General features: G+C 43.2%; 1 non-coding gene and 1 pseudogene across 1 annotated transcript; one reads left to right on the plus strand and one right to left on the minus strand.

The window, feature by feature from the left end:
- Nucleotides 1-10,709: 10,709 nt before the first annotated feature.
- On the minus strand, nucleotides 10,710-10,815 carry LOC120962203 (small nucleolar RNA Z279/snoR105/snoR108). The gene has a single exon (XR_005753046.1). It is a non-coding gene; the product is annotated as a small nucleolar RNA Z279/snoR105/snoR108 (small nucleolar RNA).
- Nucleotides 10,816-19,916: 9,101 nt separating this feature from the next.
- Nucleotides 19,917-21,118, plus strand: LOC109769998 (uncharacterized; annotated as a pseudogene).
- The last annotated feature ends 444 nt before the right edge of the window (nucleotides 21,119-21,562 follow it).

Raw genomic sequence — 21,562 nt, forward strand, 5'->3', positions numbered from 1 at the left:
ACTAGATACTAAGGATAAGTTCGACCGCTGTCATGTGATCCATTCCCGGATCACTATTGTACCCCTTGACCAACTCATGGCAAGGCACACTTCATGTGCGGTACACAGCATAGCATACTGTAGAGCCTACGTCTAAAGCACAGGGGACGACCTTCGTCCTTTCTCTCTCTTCTGCTGTGGTCAGATCTTGAGTCTTACTCAATACTCACACCTTGTAACACAACCAAGAACTCCTTCTTTGCTGATCTATTTTGAACTCTTTCAAAATCATGTCAAGGTGCGCGTTCTTTGAAAGTATCATCAGGCGTCTTGATCTATCTCTATAGATCTTGATGCCCAATATGTAAGCAGCTTTATCCAGGTCTTCCTTTGAAAAACTCCTTTCAAACAACCCTTTATGCTTTCCAGAAATTTTACATCATTTTGGATCAACAATATGTCATTCACATATACTTATCAGAAATGTTGTAGCGCTCCCACTCACTTTATTGTAAATACAAGTTTCTAACAAACTTTGTATAAACCCAAAAACTTTGATCACTCCATCAAAGCGTATATTCTAACTCCGAGATGCTTGCTCTAGTCCATGGAAGGATCGCTGGAGCTAGCATACCTTTTAGCATCCTTAGGACAAAACCTTTCTGATTGTATCACATACAACCTTTCCGTACGAAAACTGGTAAGGAAACTTGTTTTTGACATCCATCTGCCAGATTTCATAAATGCAGCTAATGCTAACATGATTCCGACGGACTTAAGCATCGCTACGGATGAGAAAATCTCATCGTAGTCAACTCCTTGAACTTGTGAAAATACTCTTTGCCACAAGTCGAGCTTCATAGACGGTAACATTACCGTCCACATCCGTCTTCTTCTTAAAGATCCATTTATCTCAATGGCTTGCCGATCATCGGGCAAGTTCACCAAAGTCCATGCTTTGTTCTGATACATGGATCCTATCTCGGATTTCATGGCTTCTAACCATTTGTCGGAATATGGGCCCACCATCGCTTCTCCATAGCTCGTAGGTTTAGTATTGTCTAACAACATGATATCTAAGACAGGATCACGTACCACTCTGAAGTAGTACGCATCCTCGTCGTCCTACGAGGTTTGGTAGTGACTTGATCCGATATCAAGTCTCCACCATCCTCCCACTCAATTCTTTCGAGAGAAACTTTTCCTCGAGAAAGGACTCGTTTCTAGAAGCAATTACTTTTGCTTCCAGATCTGAAATAGGAGGTATACCCAACTGTTTTGGGTATTCTTATGAAGATGCATTTATCCGCTTTGGGTTCGAGCTTATCAGCCTGAAACTTTTTCACATAAGCATCGCAGCCCCAAACTTCTAAGAAACAACAACTTAGGTTTCTCTAAACGGAGTCATCTCAACGGAATTGCGTGGTGCCCCTTTTAAAGTGAATGCGGTTATCTCTAATGCCTAACCCATAAACGATAGTGGTAATTCGATAAGAGACATCATGGTATGCACCATATCCAATGATGTTCGGACACACCATCACACTGTGGTGTTCCAGGCGGTATTAATTGTGAAACACTTTCCACAATGTCTTAATTGTGTGCCAAACTCGTAACTCAGATACTCATCTCTATGATCATATCACAGACATTTTATCCTCTTGTCACGACGATCTTCAACTTCACTCTGAAATTACTTGAACCTTTCAATAATTCAGACTTGTGTTTCATCAAGTAAATACACTCAGCATCTACTCAAATCATCTGTGAAGTAAGAACATAACGATATCCACTGCATGCCTCAGCACTCATTGGACTGCATACATCAAAATGTATTACTTCCAACAAGTTGCTCTCTTGTTCCATCTTACTGAAAATGAGGCCTTTCAGTCATCTTGCCCATGTGGTATGATTTGCATGTCTCAAGTGATTCAAAATCAAGTGAGTCCAAACGATCCATCTGCATGGAGTTTCTTCATACCAATAGACATGGTTCGCATGTCTCAATCTTTTCAAAAACGAGTGAGTCCAAAGATCCATCTAGATGGAGCTTCTTCATGCGTTCTATACCAATATGACTCAAATGGCAGTGCCACAAGTATGTGGTACTATCATTGTTGGGGAACGTAGTAATTTCAAAAAAATTCCTACGCACACGCAAGATCATGGTGATGCATAGCAACGAGAGGGGAGAGTGTTGTCCACGTACCCTCGTAGACCGACAGCGGAAGCGTTATCACAACGCGGTTGATGTAGTCGTACGTCTTCACGATCCGACCGATCAAGTACCGAACGTATGGCACCTCCGAGTTCTACACACGTTCAGCTCGATGACGTCCCTCGAACTCCGATCCAGCCGAGTGTTGAGGGAGAGTTTCGTCAGCACGACGGCGTGGTGACAATGATGATGTTCTACCAACGCAGGGCTTCGCCTAAGCTCCGCAACGATATTATCGAGGTGTAATTTGGTGGAGGGGGGCACCGCACACGGCTAAAAGATCTCAAGGATCAATTGTTGTGTCTCTGGGGTGCCCCCCTGCCCCCGTATATAAAGGAGCAAGGGGGAGGCAGCCGGCCAAGGGGAGAGGCGCGCCACCGGGAGTAGGACTCCTCCTTTCCTTGTGGGAGTAGGAGAAGGGAAGGGGGAAGGAGAAAGAAGGAAGGGTGCGCCCCCCTTCCCTAGTCCAATTCGGACCAGACCATGGGGAGGGGTGCGGCCACCTTTTGAGGCCTTTCTCTCCTTTCCCGTATGGCCCATTAAGGCCCAATACGAATTCCCGTAACTCTCCAGTACTCCGAAAAATCCCGAATCACTCGGAACCTTTCCGAAGTCCGAATATAGTCATCCAATATATCGATTTTTACGTCTCGACCATTTCGAGACTCCTCGTCATATCCCCGATCTCATCCGGGACTCCGAACTCCTTTGATACATCAAAACTCAATAAAACTGTCATCGTAACGTTAAGCGTGCGGACCCTACGGGTTCGAGAACTATGTAGACATGACCGAGACACGTCTCCGGTCAATAACCAATAGCGGGACCTGGATGCCCATATTGGCTCCCACATATTCTACGAAGATCTTTATCGGTCAGACCGCATAACAACATACGTTGTTCCCTTTGTCACCGGTATGTTACTTGCCCGAGATTTGATCGTCGGTATCTCGATACCTAGTTCAATCTCGTTACCAGCAAGTCTCTTTACTCGTTCCGTAACACATCATCCCGCAACTAACTCATTAGTCACAATGCTTGCAAGGCTTATAGTGATGTGCATTACCGAGTGGGCCCAGAGATACCTCTCCGACAATTGGAGTGACAAATCCTAATCTCGAAATACGCCAACCCAACAAGTACCTTTGGAGACACCTGTAGAGCACCTTTATAATCACCCATTTACGTTGTGACGTTTGGTAGCACACAAAGTGTTCCTCCGGTAAACGGGAGTTGCATAATCTCATAGTCATAGGAACATGTATAAGTCATGAAGAAAGCAATAGCAACATACTAAACGATCAAGTGCTAAGCTAACGGAATGGGTCAATTCAATCACGTCATTCTCCTAATGAGGTGATCCCGTTAATCAAATGACAACTCATGTCTATGGCTAGGAAACATAACCATCTTTGATTAACGAGCTAGTCAAGTAGAGGCATACTAGTGACACTCTGTTTGTCTATGTATTCACACATGTATTATGTTTCCGGTTAATACAATTCTAGCATGAATAATAAACATTTATCATGATATAAGGAAATAAATAATAACTTTATTATTGCCTCTAGGGCATATTTCCTTCAGTCTCCCACTTGCACTAGAGTCAATAATCTAGTTCACATCGCCATGTGATTTAACATGAATAGTTCACATCACCATGTGATTAACACCCATGGTTCACATCGTCATGTGACCATCACCCAAAGGGTTTACTAGAGTCAGTAATCTAGTTCACATCGCTATGTGATTAACACCCAAAGAGTACTAAGGTGTGATCATGTTTTGCTTGTGAGATAATTTTAGTCAACGGGTCTGTCACATTCAGATCCGTAAGTATTTTGCAAATTTCTATGTCTACAATGCTCTGCATGGAGCTACTCTAGCTAATTGCTCCCACTTTCAATATGTATCTAGACCGAGACTTAGAGTCATCTAGATTAGTGTCAAAACTTGCATCGACGTAACCTTTTACGACGAGCCTTTTGTCACTTCCATAATCGAGAAACATATCCTTATTCCAGTAAGGATAATTTTGACCGCTGTCCAGTGATCTACTCCTAGATCACTATTGTACTCCCTTGCCAAAATCAGTGTAGGGTATACAATAGATCTGGTACACAGCATGGCATAATTTATAGAACCTATGGCCGAGGCATAGGGAATGACTTTCATTCTTTTTCTATCTTCTGCCGTGGTCGGGTTTTGAGTCTTACTCAATTTCACACCTTGTAACACAGGCAAGAAACTCTTTCTTTGACTGTTCTATTTTGAACTACTTCAAAATCTTGTTAAGGTATGTACTCATTGAAAAAACTTATCAAGCGTTTTGATCTATCTCTATAGATCTTGATGCTCAATATGTAAGCAGCTTCACCGAGGTCTTTCTTTGAAAAACTTCTTTCAAACACTCCTTTATGCTTTGCAGAATAATTCTACATTATTTCCGATCAACAATATGTCATTCACATATACTTATCAGAAATGCTGTAGTGCTCCCACTCACTTTCTTGTAAATACAGGCTTCACCGCAAGTCTGTATAAAACTATATCCTTTGATCAACTTATCAAAGTGTATATTCCAACTCCGAGATGCTTGCACCAGTCCATAGATGGATCGCTGGAGCTTGCATATTTTGTTAGCACCTTTAGGATTGACAAAACCTTCTGGTTGCATCATATACAACTCTTTTTTAATAAATCCATTAAGGAATGCAGTTTTGTTTATCCATTTGCCAGATTTCATAAAATGCGGCAATTGCTAACATGATTCGGACAGAGTTAAGCATAGATACGAGTGAGAAACTCTCATCGTAGTCAACACCTTAAACTTGTCGAAAACCTTTTGCAACAATTCTAGCTTTGTAGATAGTAACACTACTATCAGCGTCCGTCTTCCTCTTGAAGATCCATTTAATCTCAATGGCTCGCCGATCATTTGGCAAGTCAATCAAAGTCCATACTTTATTCTCATACATGGATCTCATCTCAGATTTCATGGCCTCAAGCCATTTTGCGGAATCTGGGCTATCCATCGCTTCTTCATAGTTCGTAGGTTCGTCATGGTCTAGTAACATAACTTCCAGAACAGGATTACCGTACCACACTGGTGCGGATCTTACTCTGGTTGATCTACGAGGTTCAGTAATAACTTGATCTGAAGTTTCATGATCATCATCATTAACTTCTTCACTAATTGGTGTAGGTGTCTCAGAAACTGGTTTCTGTGATGAACTACTTTCCAATAAGGGAGCAGGTATAGTTACCTCATCAAGTTCTACTTTCCTCCCACTCACTTCTTTCGAGAGAAACTCCTTCTCTAGAAAGGATCCATTCTTAGCAACGAATGTCTTGCCTTCGGATCTGTGATAGAAGGTGTACCCAACTGTCTCCTTTGGGTATCCTATGAAGACACATTTCTCCGATTTGGGTTTGAGCTTATCAGGATGAAACCTTTTCACATAAGCATCGCAACCCCAAACTTTAAGAAACGACAACTTGGGTTTCTTGCCAAACCACCAAATAACAATTATTTAGGTTTAACACCAATCTCGATGGTAGAGGGAGCATGCGATGCTTGATCACATCAACCTTGGAAACACTTCCAATACATATCGTCATCTCACCTTTAGCTAGTCTCCGTTTATTCCGCAGCTTTTATTTCGAGTTACTAACACTTAGCAACCGAACCGGTATCTAATACCCTGGTGCTGCTAGGAGTACTAGTAAAGTACACATTCATATAATGTATATCCAATATACTTCTGTCGACCCTGTCTGCCTTCTCATCTACCAAGTATCTAGGATAGTTCTGCTTCAGTGACTGTTCCCCTCATTACAGAAGCACTTAGTCTCGGGTTTGGGTTTAATCTTAGGATTCTTCACTAGAGCAGCAAATGATTTGCTGTTTCATGAGGTATCCCTTTTGCCCCTGCCCTTCTTGAAACTAGTGGTTTTACTAACCATCAACAATTGATGCTCCTATTTGATTTCTACCTTCGCGGTGTCAAACATCGCGAATAGCTCAAGGATCATCATATCTATCCCTGATAGGTTATAGTTCATCACGAAGCTCTAATAGCTTGGTGGCAGTGACTATGGAGAACCATCACTATCTCATCTGGAAGATTAACTCCCACTCGATTCAAGTGATTGTAGTACTCAGACAATCTGAGCACATGCTCAACGATTGAGCTTTTCTCCCTTAGTTTGTAGGCTTAAGAAACTTGTCAGAGGTCTCATACCTCTTGACGTGGGCACTAGTCTGAAATCCCAATTTCAGTCTTCGGAACATCTCATATGTTCTGCGACGTTTCAAAAACGTCTTCGGTGCCACAATTCTAAACCGTTAGCATTACGCACTGGACTATCACGTAGTCATCAAAACGTGTATGTCAGATGTTTCGCAACATCTACAGACGACGCTGAGGTTCAGCACACCGAGCGGTGCATTAAGGACATAAGCCTTCTGTGCAGCAATGAGGACAATCCTCAGTTTACGGACCCAGTCCGCATAATTGCTACTATTAACTTTGAACTAAATTTTCTCTAGGAACATATCTTAAACAGTAGAACTAAAGCGTAAGCTATGACATAATTTGTAAAGACCTTTTGACTATGTTCATGATAATTAAGTTCATCTGATTATTTAATGAACTCCCACTCAGATAGACATCCCTCTAGTCATCTAAGTGATACATGATCCAAGTCAAACTAGGCCGTGTCTGATCATCACGTGAGACGGACTAGTCATCATCGGTGAACATCTCCATGCTGATCGTATCTACTATACGACTCATGTTCGACCTTTCGGTCTCTTGTGTTCCGAGGCCATGTCTGTACATGCTAGGCTCGTCAAGTCAACCTAAGTGTTTCGCATGTGTTCCGAGGCCATGTCTGTACATGCTAGGCTCGTCAACACCCGTTGTATTCGAACGTTAGAATCTATCACACCCGATCATCACGTGGTGCTTCGAAACAACGAACCTTCGCAACGGTGCACAGTTAGGGGGAACACTTCTCTTGAAATTTTAGTGAGGGATCATCTTATTTATGCTACCGTCGTTCTAAGAAAATAAGTTGTAAACATGACAAACATCACATGCAAATCATAAAGTGACGTGATATGGCCAATATCATCTTGCGCCTTAGATCTCCATCTTCGAGGCGCGGCATGATCACCTTCGTCACCGGCATGACACCATGATCTCCATCATCATGATCTCCATCATCGTGTCTTCATGAAGTTGTCTCGCCAACTATTACTTCTACTACTATGGCTAACGGTTAGCAATAAAGTAAAGTAATTACATGGCGTTTTCATTGACACGCAGGTCATACAATAAATTAAGACAACTCCTATGGCTCCTGCCGGTTGTCATACTCATCGACATGCAAGTCGTGATTCCTATTACAAGAACATGATCAATCTCATACATCACATATATCATTCATCACATCCTTTTGGCCATATCACATCACATAGCATACCCTGCAAAAACAAGTTAGACGTCCTCTAATTGTTGTTGCATGTTTTACGTGGCTGCTATGGGATTCTAGCAAGAACGTTTCTTACCTACACAAAAGCCACAACGTGATATGCCAATTTCTATTTACCCTTCATAAGGACCCTTTTCATCGAATCCGATCCGACTAAAGTGGGAGAGACAGACACCCGCTAGCCACCTTATGCAACTAGTGCATGTCAGTCGGTGGAACCTGACTCACTTAAGAGTACGTGTAAGGTCGGTCCGGGCCGCTTCATCCCACGATGCCACCGAATCAAGATAAGACTAGTAACGGCAAGTAAATTGACAAAATCGACGCCCACAACTACTTTGTGTTCTACTCGTGCATAGAAACTACGCATAGACCTAGCTCATGATGCCACTGTTGGGGAACGTAGCAGAAATTCAAAATTTTCTACGCATCACCAAGATCAATCTATGGAGTTTACTAGCAACGAGAGGGAAGGAGTGCATCTACATACCCTTGTAGATCGCGAGCGGAAGCGTTCAAGAGAACGGGGTTGATGGAGTCGTACTCGTCGTGATCCAAATCACCGATGATCCTAGCGCCGAACGGATGGCACCTCCGCGTTCAACACACGTACGGAGCAGCGACGTCTCCTCCTTCTTGATCCGGCAAGGGGGGAGGAGAGGTTGATGGAGATCCAGCAGCACGACGGCGTGGTGGTGGAAGTAGCGGGATTCCAACAGGGCTTCGCCAAGCGCTGCGGGAGGAGGGAGATGTGTCACGGGAGGGAGAGGGAGGCGCCAGGGCTTGGATATTGCTGCCCTCCCTCCCCCCCACTATATATAGGGCCAAGGGAGAGGGGGGCGCAGCCTTGGCCCTTCCTCCAAGGAAGGGTGCGGCCAGGGAGGAGTCCATCCTCCCCAAGGCACCTCGGAGGTGCCTACCCCCTTTAGGACTCTCCCTTTCCCTTATCTCTTGGCGCATGGGCCTCTTGGGGCTGGTGCCCTTGGCCCATATAGGCCAAGGCGCACACCCCTACAGCCCATGTGGCCCCCCGGGGCTGGTGGACCCCCTTGGTGGACCCCCGGACCCCTTTCGGCACTCCCGGTACAATACCGATAATGCGCGAAACTTTTCCGCCGACCAAAATAAGACTTCCTATATATAATTCTTCACCTCCGGACCATTCCGGAACTCCTCGTGACGTCCGGGATCTCATCCGGAACTCCGAACAACTTTCGGGTTACCGCATACTAGTATCTCTACAACCCTAGCGTCACCGAACCTTAAGTGGACCCTACGGGTTCGGGAGACATGCAGACATGACCGAGAAGACTCTCCGGTCAATAACCAACAGCGGGATCTGGATACCCATGTTGGCTCCCACATGTTCCACAATGATCTCATCGGATGAACCACGATGTCGAGGATTCAATCAATCCCGTATACAATTCCCTTTGTCAATCGGTACGTTACTTGCCCGAGATTCGATCGTCGGTATCCCAATACCTTGTTCAATCTCGTTACCGGCAAGTCACTTTACTCGTACCGTAATGCATGATCCCGTGACCAAACACTTGGTCACATTGAGCTCATTATGATGATGCATTACCGAGTGGGCCCAGAGATACCTCTCCGTCATACGGAGTGACAAATCCCAGTCTCGATTCGTGCCAACCCAACAGACACTTTCGGAGATACTCGTAGTGCACCTTTATAGCCACCCAGTTACGTTGTGACGTTTGGCACACCCAAAGCACTCCTATGGTATCCGGGAGTTGCACAATCTCATGGTCTAAGAAAATGATACTTGACATTTGGAAAAGCTCTAGCAAACGAACTACACGATCTTGTGCTATGCTTAGGATTGGGTCTTGTCCATCACATCATTCTCCTAATGATATGATCCCGTTATCAATGACATCCAATGTCCATAGTCAGGAAACCATGAGTATCTGTTGATCAACGAGCTAGTCAACTAGAGGCTCACTAGGGACATGTTGTGGTCTATGTATTCACACATGTATTACGATTTCCGGATAACACAATTATAGCATGAACAATAGACAATTATCATGAACAAGGAAATATAATAACAACCATTTTATTATTGCCTCTAGGGCATATTTCCAACATCGTCATGTCGGAGTCGCAACCCCGGTTGATAGTAGAAGAGTATAACATGTACGGACAACAAATCATCATATGTGACAAGAGTCAGGACGACATGGCACCAGTGCCGGGACAACATGCTAGCGAGGAGGAACCGACAAATCCTATTTGATGGCCCATGGTGTCGATCGGGTCATGGAAAGCCCATTTTGAAAGAGATCTTCTTTCGCCAGTGCTATATCTCGCTTAGTGCGAGATGCACAATAGCTTCTCCAACAAGGTCAATCAAGTGGTCTGATCCAATAAGCAGTTTTGGGAAGCTTCTAAAGACCGGTTCGCGGAATCTTCCGCCCAGTTTTGGCTTGTTTTGGGAAGTTCCACCTAGTTTTATTCTTCTTTTCTTTGGTTATCTCTATCCCCTTTCTCCGACCTTGATAAAGCTGTGAATTCACTAAATTAGGGTGGTACCCTCTGCTATCTCGCGACCTCTACTGTAATCAAAAGACTGAAGGACCTTATGGAAGATGAAAAAAGCAAGGACTAAAATGAGAAAGGAAGGAGTTCAGGTATCATCTTCTTTGTTTTTTCTTATGTTTTTTTCTTTTTTTTCTCAAATACATGCGGCTTTTTATTGAACACACATTGACCATTTTTTATACAGGTCAAACATTTTTTAGATACATGTTAAACACTTGTCAACTACACATTGAACATTTTTTTAAAACATAGTGAACATTTTACAAAACATTTTTAAACACGCGCGCCCAGGAGTGCTCCATGGACTTGCTGCAGGAGGAGGGAGGAAGCGGAACGACACGCGCTGGATCAGCCGACTGTTCCTAAGCTTTTCCCCAAAACAAAACCAAGAAAAGCAGATAAAAAAACAAAGGAAAGAAGTTCAAAATAAAAAAAGAATTGTGCATTCAGGATCAGATGGTAAATCACAGGGATACCCTAGTGTCGTAACAGGCTTATCGGGGCGGGCACCCCTCTCGCATAATTAAGCGAGCCTATACCACTCCTCATTTCCCTTTGCTGCCTGAAGGATCATGCTTTCTACAGGACGCACCCCGTCCCATCTTAAAGACCTCGCATCCATGCGCTCGCTCCCTCGGACCGAGGTGGGACTAATATGTTGCTGAACCTGCCACGGACAAACAGGCCTATACAAGTGGGCTCGCCATCCGAAATCACAGATTGTCCCATCGTGATTAGGCTTGCCTTCCAGAAGCAAGTGTTAAGCAATATAAACAAAACGGGGATGTAGCTCAAATGGCAGAGTGCCCGCTTTGCATGCGGGAGGCACAGGGTTCGATCCCCCGCATTTCCATATATCTTCTAATCTTTTTTATGTATTTTGCCATGTATTTTTAGGCCACAGTCAAGTTTTTTCATAGCGCCCTTATATTATTTTTCCTATCTATTTCATCATGACACCATTCAATTTCTTTTTCTACATCGTTTCATGATGCCTCACAATCTCTCTTTTCTCATTCTCTTCTTCTTTGAGAGTGATGTTCTCACCATTATATTTTCCTTATCTATTTTGTCATGTGTGATGCCATCATTAGGTTTATTTTTTTCCCATCTATTATGTCCTATATTTTCATGCCACCATTAAGTCTCCTTTTTTCCTAGTTATTGTTGTCATCGTCGATTTTCTCGTGCTCTTCCTATTTGAGAGCGGATGTTTCCAAGTTTGATGGCTCCAACAGTTTTCCTTGGGAGGTCCTAATGGCAAGCATGATCTATTATCTCTTCATCATGACATCCTGCATTGATACATAGGGTCTATAGAAAAGAGATCAATCCACTTACATAAAGAACATATGTTATATATTGTCTACACAGGGGCGAATCTACTAGGGGGGCTTTAATAGGCTCAAGCCCCCCCCCCCCCCCCCTCCATTGCTGTAAAATTTGCATTTACTACTAGTTTTAAGGCCCAGCCCAGCTACTTGCAGGCCCAATCCAACACATATTTGCATGACCCAGGCAGCCCAGCCCCCCCTCCATTATTTTCTAGATTCGCCACTGGTCTACACCATCAAATGAAGTTTCTCATTTCTTATGTTTGTATGCCATCATTAAGTTTATTTTCCCATCTATGATGTCCTATATTTTCAAGCCTCCATTAAGTCCCTTTTTCCTCTTGGCGCAAAAAAAAACTTGTTTTTTCCTAGTTATTGATATCAACATCAGTTTTCTCATTTTCTTCCTCTTTGAGAGCACATTCTTTCCATGGTTGATGGCTCCAAAATTTTACTTGGGAGCTCCCAATGGCAAGAGCTATTCTTCCTATTCTTTCTCATCATCATAGCATCTTGCATTTATACATAGGGTTTGTAGAAAAGTTATATGTTTGTGTACCACCATCAACACTACTCATAGCCCGGAGAAACTAATGTCTAAACAGGTCACTCCAGAACGCTCAACTTTGACTACATCAACATGAGTGAGAAAGTTATCTCATTCTCCAACCACTTCAAATGACTGGTGGTTTCATTCCTTATTGTTTTTCATTTAAGCATAGTTTATATGGAAGCTAACATTGCACTCAGTATTGTATGTTTGTCATCTCTGATGATTGTTCATGCAATGAACGTCACGACTAGCATGGGATATCCCTTCGTAACTATGGGTGCTTTATGTGTAGCACTTTTTGAATCGTGCTTTACTAGAGATGTTGGTAACATTATCACATCACCAACTTGTGCCATGACCCATGGGGAGCGCTTGTATCTCATGGTGACAGATTACAAAGCTCTATCGATTGTTTATTTTCTGTCTACCCCATGCGTTCATGTTGTATACTCCATAAGCACGCTCCCGCTATCGCGGCGGACAAGTTTGACCGTACCACTTCTCATGATGTTGTCAATCGGTCAATCGCTACCCCATGGCTCAACTGTAACCTCCACATGAACCCGCATGATGTGGACCTAGAATGACTGCCACAACCATGTTAGGTTGCATTGTCTCCTTCCCTCATATGCTTCCTTTTAGACATCATGAGTGTTTTAACTTGAAGTGGCAATAGCATGTTGTGGAGGCCAAAAAGGCAAAAACTAAGGCACTTACTAATTTTATATTAGGTCGAGCTGATATGCTAGCTCATATCCTTGGGACAACCATGAAAAAAAATAGTACTCAAGTAGTTGCCTCCAAAATGTTTCAGTGTAGTACTCCCTGTTTTGTTGGACTCCGGTACAAATCTGACGTCGGATTTTTTTACCATGGCAAATCGAACGTTTTTCATGGCAAATTATGTTCTTGAACAATAACAAGTTTAGTTGGCTAGCATGGCAAATCCGTCTCAGTTCATATCTTTTTTTTTGGCAAGAAAAACCGTGCTTGCAAACTAAATTGCCATCATGGCGACAATATAAATTTCCCTAAAAACGTTGGATTTTTCATGCTTAAAAATCTGGCATCAGATTTTGGTGTTTTCGTTTCTTTTTTACTTTGTGTATATGGTTTGTCTGAAATCAAACTTCATAAGGTTTGATCAAATTTGTATTGAATATTATCAATATTAGACAAATACTTCCTCCATCCTAAAATATAAAACCATTTTTAACACTACATAGTGTAAAAAATGGTCTTACATTTTAGGACGGAGAGAGTGTAATATAAAAGTATATTTCATGATGGATCTAGATATTGATTTTGTATTGTGAATGTTAATAATCTTTTTATAAACTTTCCATGTGCTTTTACTTACTTGAGACAAAATTAATATGTGAAGTTTGCGCCGGAGCTCCGAGTCGACACCGATTCCAACCGGAGTCCGATTGGCCCTGATCGTGTCCGACTCGGTTCATGTCTCCACCGAACCGTCTGTGAAATTAAGCCTGTGTCCGTGTTTCCTTGTTTGATAGCCATTGCCTAATAGGATTGGAAATAATACTCGTGTAGGTTAGCCTAATATGTTTCCTGTCCCGGAGCCCCGCCGCTCCGGCCGACGACGGCGCCAACAACGGCGACTTCCTCCCCGTGGACGAGCTGCGGGAGGTGTTTCTGCGGCTGCCGTCAAAGTCTCTCGGCCGCCTACGCACGGTCTGCCGGTCGTGGCGGTCCATGCTCTCCAACCCGCTCTTCGTCGCCGCACACGCGTCCCGCTCCCGCGCGGACTCCATCTTCGCCGTCGCCGTCCACTACCCTGGCCACGACCAGGCCCGGCCCGGATGGGGGGGCAGGGGGGGCGGCTGCCCCGGGCCCCCGAAATCCAGGGGCCCCCTCCCAGATGTGGTACGAATATAGCCCATAGGCCCATATCATTTCCTGAAATGAAATTAGCTCAAACAAAGGAAAGAGGTAGCAGCCTAGGCGCAAGTACGCAATCAGGAATTCATTACTTTCTTCTCCCGAAACGAATTAGCTCAAGTAAACAAAACTAGGCCCACATTGATGTACGCACGCAATCACGGCGTAACTCTTGCGACGTGAGATCGCATCCCTAATCCACTGCCCTATTCTCTGTTCCCTGGTCCCGAATTTTAGATCAAAAGTCGCTGGCCACCGGCAGCTCGAGTACATGGACGCAGCCACGCAGGACTTTATTTTAAGAGACAAGATCTTATATATATTGTTCTCCTTGACTTGCTTAGTCGTTCTGTAGCCTAGTTATTCGAATGTTTCTCAAGATAAACGGATGTCTAACATGTTTCGCCTACAGAAGAATGACTGATCTCTTGACACGAATCATGGCCTTACTACTAGGTTCCGGATGGCCAGCGGGATTCTAGAAGAAACTTCTAGAATAATATGTAGAAAGTATTGAACGAAAATAGTATCAAAATTGGTTGCATTAAAGTATTACTGGTTATATATATTAGGGGGGCCCCAATTTTTTGTCTTGCCCCGGGCCCCCAAAATCTCAGGACCGGCCCTGGCCACGACCGAGTCGGCGTCAACCTCGTGGACGTGTCCACCGGCGCCGTGCTGAGGTGCATGGACGGGCTAGCCCTAACCAGGCGTCGATTCTGCGTGGGCGGCGAGCTCCTCTGTTTCGTGGACCCTAGACCTGGTGGCGGCGCAGGCGCAGTCCAGGTGCTCGACCCGGCCACAGGCGCCACCACCAACGTCCTCCAATACGGCGAAACCACGACGCCAGAAAATGACATTGGCTGCGGCGCCTCGTTGTACTTGGTCGGGCACGTGCGTTCCACCGGAGAGCACAAGGTGCTCCACATCACGGACGTCAGCGGCAAGCAGCCGTGCGAGGTCTTCACCATCGGCGCCGGCCGCGACAGCAGCCGACAATGCCAGCGCTGGAGGCCAGCGCAGAGCCCTCCGATGCGCGTCGACTCGATCCCCCGGCGCATAGCGGTTCAACGGCGTGGCCTACTTCCTGCCCTCCCACAAGAGCGGGCGCCGCCTGCCGGACTACGACAATGTCGCCGCGTTCGACCTCGACAAGGAGGAGTGGAGGCCCACTGAGCAGCGAGGACCCGGGCCACCGTGGCCAACTCCTGCATTTCAGCCTGGCCGAGCTGAATGGCCGCCTCATCATGGTCCATCACAACTACCAATGCAAAACCATCGACATGTACTCCCTCTCCCTAACGGACACGGGGGAGGGGGTAGAGTGGTCGAGGGGGCCATCTCTGTGTCTCGACTCAGTTCTCAACCGTAACTGTAAAGGGGAAATTCTGGCACAACCATTGATGGAGCTCGACGACGGGAGGATCATACTCTTTGTACCAGGGACAGAGCACAGCGTCGTGCGGGTGTATGATCCAAGAAAGGAGACTAGGACGGACGTGATGGAGATGCCTATGGGTCATATTATTGTCGGGTGCTACAAAGGTAGCCTCCTTCCGTTTCATGGGGTGTGTAAAGCCGGGTGTGTTTGTGGATGAACTTGCACTCCAATTTGGTTGTACTTCAGTTTAGATGAAGCTTTAGTTTGACATTTGGTTCGTCCGCATCCAATTTATGTGAGGCCACGTGTGACTTCTCCTAGTGAAATTCTTAAATCCATTGTCAAAAATCAATAATCATGAGTAACAGTTATTTTCTTTGGGTGTTTAATTTTTACATGAGTTGCACACAAAAATCAAAAAAGAAAACACAAAATATAAAAATAAAAAGAAAGAGAACAAAATAGAAAATGAAAATAGTAATAATAAAACCATAAAGGCGAACACAAGAACGTGAAAACTGGACATAAAGCGCAACAACTGGGACATGGAAAGCTCGTGGATTTAACGAAGAAAAAAACCCAAGGAAACCGGGTAAACCGCCTAAGCTGCCCCGCTATTGGGCCTTGGCCCATATCGGGTGCCGGTGGCTGTGGGCGATTGCCATGCCATATATTTTGTCTAAAAAAATTAGTTAAGGGTTAAAGGTCACTTCCCACCTTCTCAGACATTGTTTTTTTCTTTGCAATATGGGAGTTACTCATTGTAAACATCTTATCTCTTGAACCATGCGCCCAAATCCTGAACCATTTTTACCGTTTGATTTTCTCTAATAGATGTCTTCCAAATCAGATCACATGACATTTGATTCCTCCACATCTAATTTCTGTGAGGCCGCATGAAACTTCTTATAGTGAATTTCTTAAATCTGTTGTCAAGAATCAATAATCACTAGAAGGGTCACACTTCGCTGAGCCGTTGGTGTTGTTGGGTTTCTTAAAAATAATTAGTCACTGTGTTTTAAAATATAAGGTGTATTACTTTTAAAAATTCCTAACATTTTTAGTTTGATTAAATTTGTAGAGAAATATATATAAATTCATAATACCAAATCGGTATGATTAGATTCATCATGAAATGCATTTCCATAACTTCAATCAGTATGACCCAATCCCAATTGGAAACTTCAATTGAATGTGAGCTTTTTTTAAACTAGGAAGCGTAGTGTTATAGAGGATGAGTAACATTTGTTTTTGGGTGTTTAATTTTTCAACCAGTTGCACACAAAAAGAAAAAAACACAAAATATAAATATAAAGAAAGATAAAAAATAGTAAATGAAAAGAAAAAAAAATAAAACATGGAAGACTAACGCAAGAACCTGAAAACTGGACACGTGGAAAAAAATTAAGAAATAACCAAGGATGCCCGTGGCTCATATCGGGTGCCCGTAGGCGATTGCCTTGCTATATATATTGTGTGAAAAATTAGTTAAGGGTTACTTTGTCTCAAAGAAAACCTACTTAAGGGTTATCTTTGCAAAGGTCACTTCCTCATCTTCATAGACATTGACAAATGGTGCACTGCATGTGCTTCACTCGTTGCAACCTGAGAGTTTTTTTTTGTATATTCGTTTATTTCAAACTTTTTATCTCTTGAACTGTGCGTCCAAATCTCGAACCATTTTCACCGTTGGATTTCTCGCGTCGAGATCTTCGAAAATAGATCCCATATTAATTGGTTGCGACAGTTTTTTTCACGAAAACTCCGGGAAAAATCAGATAATGAGAAAAACCGGAAACATAAAACGAATACGGAAACAACCCAAAAAAGTGAAAATAAAAAAGGCAAACAAAAAAACGAAGAAAAAATTCGGAGTCGGGAAGCACCATTCCTGGTTTTTTCTTTTTCTCTTTTTCGGGAAGCACAACTGCGCTTGCCACGAAAACAAATATGTGCTTCTTGTAGAAGCATAATTTTTTTATTGAATAGCACATCGAGAAGCAAATATGTGCTTCCATGAGAAGCAAGTATGTGCCTCCCGTGGAAGCATAATTGTTTTTCCTTTTCGAGAAGCACAGTTGTGCTTCTCATGGAAGCAAATATATGCTTCCATGAGAATCAAATATGTGCTTATCGTGGAAGCACTGGCTTTTCTTGAAGAAGCATAACTTTGCTTCTCGCGGAAGCAAATATGTGTACTTCTCATGGAAGAACATTTTTTTTCAAGAAGTGCAATTGTGCTTCTCGCGATTTTTCTCCTTTTCAAGAAGCACAGTGCTTCGCAAAAAACAATTTTTTTTCTGCAAAACTAGGGGAAACCATGCGAAACTCAAAAGTTGAAAAAACCCCAAATGAACCATATAAATCCTGAAAACACGTAAAAAGATCAAAATCTAAAAGAAGCGCCTAGCATGCGACACATGGCAACGCCTGACCGCACCACTTGGCACGCTGCAAGGCCACAAAAGTGGGTGGGTGGGGGGGGGGGGGGGGGGTCTCACCTGTATGACTGGTTTTCCCACCGCATTTAAGCCCACACTATATAACACTATCACTTCAACAAAAATATTCTTTCATAAAAGAATATCGCTCTTATATTTCTTTAGAGAGGGAGTACTACGTAATGTATTACACGGTGTAAAACTGTAGCCCAATAGGTAAAACAACAGCCCATTTGGCCGTGTACACCCATAATTTCTATTCCGTTCGCATGTCTGGGATAACCCAATGTGGGAAAGACAGTTTTCTTTTTCCATTTTAAGTTTTTTTGTTTGATTTTACTATTTCCTTTTATTTTTGGATCAAGCAATGTCTAATTTTTTATTCGTGCCTGTTTTTTTGTGCATTTCGTTTTTATGTCTTTTCTTTTTTCACATTTTTGTTCTTTTTTTTTCTATAGCTTCATCGTTTTTCTCTTTGATATATATAGCATGTACCACACATTCATGGACACGTTTTTCATTCTAAAAGCTTTTTTCCAAATATATGGATTTTTTCCAATATGTGATAGACATTTTTTAAATACATAATAAGAATTTGTATACATGTAATGAACAATTTTTGCAATACATGATGAACACTTTCACATGCGTTGTGAACATTCTGAATACGCGATGCACATATTGCAGATACGGGATGCATATTTGTAAATACCATACAGATTTATACAAGCCATGAGCGTAAACATTTTTTTGTTTCTACAATACTCGCTCCAATTCATAATAAGTGTCACCGTTTTTAACTGACGTTGAACTAACTTAGTTCAAAACTGCGACAGTTATTTTGAATCCGGAGGGAGTATCTGTTTTTTCCATTATTGGACTGTTTAATGAGACCTCCTATGTGACGCGCTCTGCGTCGAGTTGTTGCCGTTTCGCTCACACAGGGGGAACTTCGACTGGGCCGGCCCATGAAGACAGCAACAACAACAGAAATCGAATGCACTGTAGCTAAAAAAAATATACGCGTTGGCGGGGATTCAAACACGCGATGCTCTGCTATAGAGCATGTCTTCCTGCCAACTGAGATAGCGTTTGTAGCTGATCAAACAGCTAGCATCAAACTTAAAGAACAAACAAGCCGCGCAAATCCGAATTAGTTTAGGAATTTCGGAAGCAATATTAAAAAAAACGGAATGTTCCGTGAAACGCAAACACTTACCAAATTTGTGAACAAATTTAAAAAAGCTATAAAAATTTCGAAAAAGAAGAAGATTTTTTGAAAATCTTGAACAATTTTTTTGAAACCAGAACATTTTTACAAATTGCAAAACAAATTTGGAAAGGTGAAAATATTTTGAAATCCCTGAAAAAAATCCTAACATGATTTTTTAAAAACTTGTGAACAATTTTTTAAACTGGAACACTTTTTGAAACTTCTGAAAAAATGAAACATGAACAATTTTTTAAAACAGGAACATTTTCCAAAAATTGTGATTTTTTTTGAACAAAAACATTCCGAACAAATTTTGTAAAAACAAGAACATTTTTTGAAATGCCCGAAAACTATTGAAAAATGCAAACATTTGTTGAATTTTGAACAATCTTTTAAACACGAACATTTTTTGAAATTTGGAACTTTTTTGGAAACACGAACAAATTTTGGACTTTCTGAACAATTTTCGAAAGAAACAGAAAAAAAGGAAAAACAAACGGAAAAGAGAAAAAAAGAAAGATAAAAACGGAAAAAACAAAAAAAAAGAACAAAAAACGAAAAACGAAAAACCCAAAGAAGAGAAAACGGTCAAAAAAGAAAAACGGTTCAAGGAACCTTCTAGAGGTTTCCTAAAACCGGATGACTAGCTCTGTTTTAATGGGCCGGCCCATTGCTAGCGATGCGGGGTATTGCCTGTGGGTTCTGTCGACAATTTGACGCAACGAGCGGCGCATAGGGTTTTCCTTGTTTAATTTTGTATTCTTTTAAATGTATATAAAATAAAAAATCCGAGTTGGGTCGCGGCCCACTGACGCTGGGGTGCGCGTTAGCGCTCCAATATCTCGCGCCATACGCGCGGAATAGGAGGTCTTGGTCGTCGTGGGAAGGAATCTCGTCGCCGCCACGCCGGCTCGCCGCCGCAGCCGCCGCCGCCGCCTCCTCGCCCTGACGCTTGTAGCGCCTCGCGCTCGCACCGCGCCGCCGCCCTGTCGCAGCTTGGTAGCTCCCGACCCGAGTCCTCTTTCGGCGCGCTTCGTGTCCAGCTTAGCTCCTGAGCCGGCGATGGCAGCGGAGCAGCCGTCAGGGAAGAAGAATCCGCCGCCGGAGAAGAAGGCCCCGCTCCCGAAGGTGGTCACGCTCAACAGGCCCTCAAACTGGTGAGCTCCGCATCCCCCGACCCTCGGTTCCTCCTCCTCCTGTTACCCTTCTCTGTTCATGTTTCCTCCTGTCCAAGATGTGTTCGATGCAAATCCTCTGCGCTAAGATTAGTCACATCCTGGCAAATGCATATTGTACACGGAGCTGCTATGTCTCCGAAGCAACCGATGCTGCGCCGAGAAGCGTCCGCGGCCATGGCCCCGATGCTAGATAGGTTTTCGTTAGTGCATTTGATGAGTGATTGATAGGATTGTGTCATACTAAACCCATTGCATATGTAATTTTCAGGCCCAGACATGGGTGGACAAAATGAGTGCGCTAGAGCCGGATGAACTGGATGATAAGGATTTTGAGGGTCGGCCTTCAGGGTATACATTTTTTTTATCCTTCTTGTTAGCATTAATGGGTAATTGGTTTATGGGGCTTATAAATTTGGTTGTAGGCTTGGCCTTGGTGCTAGAGTGGCGCCAAACGCGAAGCGGGCAGCTCCCACCGATCCAGTGGAGAGGAGGTTGCTCGGGAAGGTGAATGCGCAGAAGAGGAAGTCTGCAGAGGAGGAGAAAACAAATACTCAGGAGGTGAATGAGGCGAGTGATGATGATAGCGGCGAGCCTCAAGGTAGAACCAGTGCTTGTAGCAAAAAGAGGGAATTGCCTTCAGTTACTTCAATGCCATTAGGGAAGAAGACCAAGTGACAGTTTGTATGCATGGAACCATCTGAATATTCATACATGGCTTGATGTTCAAGTCAGATTTTGACAAACCCCAAGGCGATTCTATTTTACCAGCTTACACCCTACAGTGGGTATTTGTTAAATGTAAGGGCATAGCTGGGCTGGATATTCTTAATGCTTATTGATAACTCAATTTGAGCAGTTCCAGTGTTGTCCATCTGAAGTTGAATAGAGCCTGATTTTCCATTTGATTCCCTGAAATTTCTGCTTCATTCATTCCAACTTCATGTCAGACTTGCTCTTACTTTATATATCCTAGAATTGTATTTCTATTGACAAAATTTGTTTAGATGTTGCCTTATTGTATAGGGGAAAGAAATAAACCCTTGTTTCTCAAGACCAAATGTTTAAAGGTGCATCCAGTATTCGTTATTATGACTGTTTAAGGAACATAGTTTGTAAGGTGTTTCTTAAAATTGTTTTTCCGCTACCAATCTCATTTCCTAAAAGGGGAACCCATGTGGAAATGAAGGATGAATGGTTCCTTCAAAGTGGACACCTCCTACAGGTTAGTAGTTTCCGAACCTTCTTGATGCAGTATTGTGGCTGGGGACCACAGGATGCTAGAGAACCCCTACGAGTACA

Source organism: Aegilops tauschii, chromosome 3 (genome assembly GCF_002575655.3).
Source record: "Aegilops tauschii subsp. strangulata cultivar AL8/78 chromosome 3, Aet v6.0, whole genome shotgun sequence".
Classification (NCBI taxonomy): domain Eukaryota; kingdom Viridiplantae; phylum Streptophyta; class Magnoliopsida; order Poales; family Poaceae; genus Aegilops; species Aegilops tauschii.